The following is a 6,810-nucleotide window of genomic DNA, read 5'->3' on the forward strand; positions in this document are numbered from 1 at the left end:
CCAGACAGCAGTTATCTAAGACACAACTTTTCTAGCTAACCGTTAGCTAGAAATGAGGTTCAATTTCTACTCGGGTTATATCTCAATTTACAATTCTTATTAATATTATTATCTCCCCTGCAGAATTTAAAGACACGGGAAAAGAAAAATTTACTACACAAAATATAAATCACCATATAATAATTGAAGGTAAATTTCTTACTATTCCCTTATTTAATATTAATAGTCGTCAGTGATGGGTAAGATACTCTTAAAATTTATCTGGATACAGATACAGTTACATATGCGAAAATTTATCTAAATACAGATATAGATACACAAATTAAAATGTATATAGATACAGATACTAGATATTTTAAAAAGTATCTTCCGATACATTTGAAATACTTTTACATTAATTTTATTATGATAATAGTAATGTGCAAAGAATATAAGTATTAAATTAATTTATTGACCATTTTTGTTACATTACATACACATCGATAAATTATCGATACTTTGAACCATAACATAATAATCCAATCTTAAAATAAAATATGCAATGGATATTACATTGAAAAAACTTAATTATAATCGTAAACCGATTTAGGATTAGAAGACCCTGTCGAAATAACAGTTAATAGTACTGTTGATTATTCTTCATTAGTTTTACAAACTAAAAATGCTTCAAACATGTCGTCAGTAAGTCTGTTTCTTCGCGGTGCTAAAATTTGACCACCAGTACTAAATAATCGTTCAACTGGTGCTGATGACGATAAAATTGTATTAAATTTAAAAAATAAATGTTTAATATAAGGAAAACGTTCGATTGATGCTATATCTTTTTGTTTATCTGATAAATAAGATAGAATCTCCATGTCAATAGTACTATTAACTGTTATTTCGACAGAGTCTTCATTTTTAAAAAATTTAAAAAATTGTTCGTCTTCTACGGAAGATCCCGAAGAAATATTAGAACCTTTGGTTTCATTTCTTAACTCATATCTTTTTATTTCTGATACAAGCAAATTTTTGCAATATTCATGATCAATAGTAGTTATTGTCCACCGAGCATGCTTATGCCAGAGAGAAACCTGAGAGGGGCCATGGCGGCATTTTGGCCGTTACCGTCGAAATCGCCCGTACACTAGCGCTGGACATCCATTTTCGTTTTGGAAACTCGATGTGTAGGATAGAAGCGTGCCGACTGTTCGACTATGATAGTCGACACGCTTCTATCCTACACATCGTAGTTCCTAAAACGAAAATGGATGTTCATCGTTAGGCCGGGTCCACACCTTGGCGGAAAAGCTGAAAGCGGAAAAGCGGTAACCAATCAGAACTCGCGGTAGTAGTGGGCGGTACATTCCGCATATTTGCTTCTGTCTTTCTGCGAGTTCTGATTGGCTTTCGCTTTTCGGCTTTCTGCTTTTCCGCCAAGGTGTGGACCCGGCCTTAGTGTACGGGCGATTTCGCGGTAACGGCCAAAATGCTGCCATGCCCCCTCTCAGGTTTCTCTCTGCCTAAGCTAAGGAAATGTATCTGTAGAAAATGCATCTAAAAAGCAGTTCAGATGTTGTTTTTTTTATCTAGATACAAATACAAATACTCGAATTTGAATGCATCTCAGATACAGGTTAGATACACAAAATGTATCTCTATACATGTATCTAGATACATGTATAGAGATACTACCCAACACTGATAATCGTCTACCTGATCGTTCATAATATAAATTCACTAAATAAAATATACCAGATGAACATAATCCATGAGCAATTATTATTAAATAAGCCCCTACCAACGCCCTTTTTAAAAAAGTTATTAATCTACATAATATTAAATTTATATGAACTACAGATGAATAAGCCACCATACTTTTTATATCAATCTGAACTAAACATAAAACTCTCACAATAATTCTACCCACAATCCTTCTACTAAAAATTACCCAACTATATCGCAATCTAATTCTATAAAATATTTCTATAAACCGAATTACTCCATATCTACCTATTTTTAATAATACTCCTGCTAAAATTATTGACCCATATACTGGAGCCTCAACATACGCCTTAGGAAGTCAAATATGAAATAAATAAATGGGTATTTTAATAAAAAAAGCTATATAAATTATTATAAAACCTCAAAAAGAAAATTCATATTTTTCTATAACTAATACTATTAAACTAAATTTTAAAGTCATTCCATACCCGAGTAGAAAATTGGATCCGGTTAACCTGACGTATCATGTGGCCCTGATCAGGGAGTTTTCTGGTATGCCCTATTCAGGAACTCCTGATTCGGGCCTGATGAGGGAAAACTCAGGTATGCCCTACTCAGATTTACCCTACTTGTGCCCTACTAAGTAATGCCTGAATTGCGCCCTGTCAAGGTATGCCCGACTTGACGTCTGAGCAGGGAACGCACAGGCAAGTCCTACTAAGAAATGTCTGACTTATGCCCTACTGAATAATGCCAGAATTGCGCCCTGTCGAGGTATACTGACTTGGCATCTGAGCAGGAAACACGTAGGTATGCCCTACGTAGGAATGCCAGACTTATGCCTTACTAAGAAATGCCTGAATTGCACCCTAACAACGTAAAGCTGGACTTGGGCCAGATCAGACCAGAATAAGACGTACCTTATGTGACTCTGTTTTGTTTTTCTTTGCTAAAAAATTAATCAATAAATTGTTAGGTTAGATTCTTAGACGAAACGAACGAACTGCATTTTTTACAATCAACTTCTTGAGTCTACGACGAAATAAGTTATAATTGTGGAGTTAATTGTTATGGAAAGTAAAAAGAGAAAACAAGATTTAATACGGCGAAGAATAGATAGACATCGGAAAGTTCGCCGTATTGATGTGAGAGAATTTCTTGATATAGCAAGTAAGCATCAATGAAAATGTAATTTTGTTTTTCACAAATATCAATGAAAATATTAATATTTAAAATCAAATAAATCAAAATCAAAATTTCAGCTCTTCATTAATATACTTTATTGTATGTCTAGATATATTGTTTAGCATTTTTTTTTGTTATATCTCTATTCCGGATTGGAAATCCATTATACAGACACCCATTCATACTAATCCACAGAAAAAAAGAATTATTTTAATATACGGAGTATCCTATTTTATATTTGACAGTCAAATATTTGTAATCGCCGAGTTTTAGAGAAAAATGTTTCAGACAACAGTTTTATGATTCTAAGGGGGACATAAAATTGTACCATTGGTTTGACCTTGGTTGGCGTTGTAAAGGTCAGGGCTAATTCACATTGAATTTTTTAAATGAAACTTCACACTGTTCATTGCATATTCTCGTAGAAACACTTTGATAGTTTCTCGAAATACGTTAATAAAATATTTTCTAATTAAATACTTTTTGTGTTATAAGGTTTGGAAATTACAGTACTGCAGGCATTAGCACTTTCCAAAATGTCCGATTGACGGTTAAAATCTTTGGAATGCTATTCAGAGTCATGATCTTTGTATGATAATATGTTAAAATCAAATTGAAGATTGTGATTATTCGTGATTTTCAAATATTGACTATCAAATATAAAATGGGATACCAGCATGAAAACCAAATATCTATTTTTTTTTTTGGATAGATGATGCAATTCCGCCGAGGTCAGTAGAACAAGAAGTTTTACAAATTAACATTGGGACTATTGCGAATGAAAATATACTAACGGAAAGGGAAAATGAGAATAATTCAGAAAGAAGTAGTACAGATGGAGAGATTAAACAGTCATTCACGTCTGCAGAACTAAATGACGTATTTATCGAGGATGAAGTTGGAAGCATTATTGCAGGAGATAACTATGAAAGCACTAACGACGAAATTACTAATTACTGTAATGTTAACGATCTCGATCAAAGTCTATCAAGTGATAATGAAGAATTTAATGAAATTATGCAACTTCGACAATGGGCAATGACGTCAAATATCCCACACACAAAATTAGATTCATTATTACAAATTCTTCGAAGAAGATTATTACCAAATTTACCCGCAACTGCAAAAACATTTCTTAAAACAAATTCTGCTGAGTATAATATTAAACAATTTTATGATGTTAACGGGTGTAGTGTAGGAGAATTCGTATATTTTGGTATCGCCAAACATCTTCAAAGAACTGTTAACCCAGAAATACATGAAAACGAGACATTATACCTAAAAATTAACATCGACGGCCTTCCTTTATTCAATTCAAGTTTACAACAGTTCTGGCCAATACCAGGACAATTACATTTTGAACCAGAAGTTTACAAACCGTTTCCGATAGCTGTATATGCAGGAAGAGAAAAACCTAACAATTTGAGCGCGTATCTTGAAAACTTTATCGTTGAAATAAATGAATTGCTGCTCAATGGTATAATAATAGATGAGAAATCATTTAAAGTGTGTATCATGTGTTTTGTATGCGACAGGCCTGCTCGATCATTTATTAAGTGCATAAAGGGTCATGTGGGGTTTTACGCGTGTGAACGATGCGAAGTGCGTGGAACACGACACGAAAATAGAACAATTTATTGTAACGACGTTTGCGAGGAAAGAATTGATCAATCTTTTAGAGATCAAAGAAACCCCGAACATCATATCGGATTATCACCTTTGACGTTTATAAATCCGAGAATTGACATGGTACGTCAATTTGTTTTAGATTTTATGCATCTTTGTTATTTGGGCATAATGAAAAAAATGCTAGTGGAATGTTGGATGAAGGGAAATTTGTCAACCAGATTGAATCAAAATAGTAAAATGCGTCTTTCTCAACGATTAATGCAACTAAAGTCTCAAATACCTGCAGATTTTCAACGTTCTACCCGATCTATATTTGAAGTTGCAAAATGGAAAGCCACCGAGTTTAGGTTTTTCTTATTGTATTGTGGTCCGATAGTTTTAAAAAACATTTTATCAAAGAAATTATATAATCATTTTCTTTTATTTCATGTCGCTTGCAGAATATTATGTTCGAATGAGTTAGCTTTAAAATTCAATACTCAAGCTAAAAAGTACTTAGAAAGTTTTGTTCACCTAGCTAGGTACTATTATGGCAAACAAAGTCAAACATTGAATATGCATAGTCTTATCCATCTAGCAGACGATGTACAAAATATGAAATGCTGTCTTAGTGGGTTCACCGCCTTTCCATTCGAAAATATACTTGGAAAGATGAAGAAGGTACTTCGTAGCGGGAACCGGCCTTTAGCGCAATTATGTCGACGTTTACACGAGTCACATTTTGCCGAGGAAAAGAAAACTACTTTACCACTACTAGTTAACATTTTAAAAAAACAATATGATGAGCTCAATGACCGTGTTATTATTAAAAAGTTAATATATAAAAATGCATTATTATCTTCGAAGAGTCCAGATAATACAGTTTTTCTTAATAATGGTAAGATCTTAATGATCGATGATATATACAGTCTTCCAAATCAGTTGAATTCGAATGAAATCGAAATTACTGGAATTCTTTTAAAAATTAAAAGTCCGATTTTTACATATCCATGTAATTCTAAATATCTTAATATGTGGGAGGTTTCTCATAAAAACTGTTCTAGGATTACATGTCCTCTAAATTTTGTTGTTACAAAAATGGTTACTATCTGTATGCACGATAATGAAAAAATGTATACTATGCCTCTCCTTCATGTGTGAGGAAATTGTAATTTTTAATCTTTAAGTAAGTAACTCTAAGATGGTGTTGTAATTCATGTTCCATTGTCAATAACAATATTTTATAAACTTCATAAAATAAATTAATAACTTAATAATAAATCAAATAAATTATTAACTAATCTATATACGGGTTGTTTCTTTTAAAGAAATGATATGCACATATAAGGAAACGTTAACGACGATTGATTACAATCGTCAAATGTAGGTTTGTTCGCATTGCATAAAATTTTCAAAATTTTTGCCCTTAGACAGGCTACACACGTTCAAGTAAACTTGTGCAAGTTTGTTGAAACGTGTGTGTTAATTTGCGAAAACTATACAGTTTTTTCATATATACGCTCCAATAAGAAGTGTACAAGCGGCTTTCGACGGTCCTAACAAAATCGTTTATTATAATTATATATAAAATTTCATACAATTACATATAATTATGGACATATTTTATATACATTACATATAATTATGTGTAATTGTATATAAAATGTGTCCATATATACAGGGTGAATCAGAGTCGTTGTATCAGCTTTTTACTATATATGAGAATTATTGACTGCATGTCTAATTATCGACTTAGCAGTATAGATCCGATGCGTGGATATGCATCGTGTGAATTGCTGATCCAAACGCGCAAATAAATGCGTTACTTTTGTAGAGAGAGAGAGAGAGAGAGAGAGAGAGAGAAAATACTGATCGCAAAAGTGCAAGCAACGCGAACAGACTTTGTTTCGCTAAAAATCGGTAAAATTAAGAACGCAGTAATTATTTGTCTAAGGCTGGAGTCCCATGAGACGTATTTACCGCGCATCGCGTAACCGCATAACCAATCAGTGATCAGTAAAATCACAACAGCAAATTACTTTTAATCACTTTTGATTGGTTACGCGGTTACGCGATACCAGGCAAATACGCCTCATGGAACTTCATGCCTCCGGCACACCAGTGCGATGTTCGTCGCGCGCGACACGCGATATCCAATGAGTGTACAGCTTTACCAATGTTCTCATTCTAAAGGTATACTCACATTGGATATCGCGTGTCGCGCGCGACGAACATCGCGCTGGTGTGCCGGAGCCACAAAGCGTGTGCAGAAAAACAATTCAAAATCGCGAGCTGTTACCACGTGATGTCACG

General features: G+C 33.6%; 1 pseudogene; it reads left to right on the top strand.

Moving 5' to 3' along the window:
- Window positions 1–2,585, top strand: part of LOC108761064 (cytochrome c oxidase subunit 3-like) — a 9,056-nt pseudogene extending 6,471 nt beyond the window's left edge.
- The last annotated feature ends 4,225 nt before the right edge of the window (window positions 2,586–6,810 follow it).

The sequence above is a fragment of the Trachymyrmex cornetzi genome, unplaced genomic scaffold (genome assembly GCF_001594075.2).
Source record: "Trachymyrmex cornetzi isolate Tcor2-1 unplaced genomic scaffold, Tcor1.1 scaffold2379, whole genome shotgun sequence".
NCBI classification, from domain to species: Eukaryota; Metazoa; Arthropoda; class Insecta; order Hymenoptera; family Formicidae; genus Trachymyrmex; species Trachymyrmex cornetzi.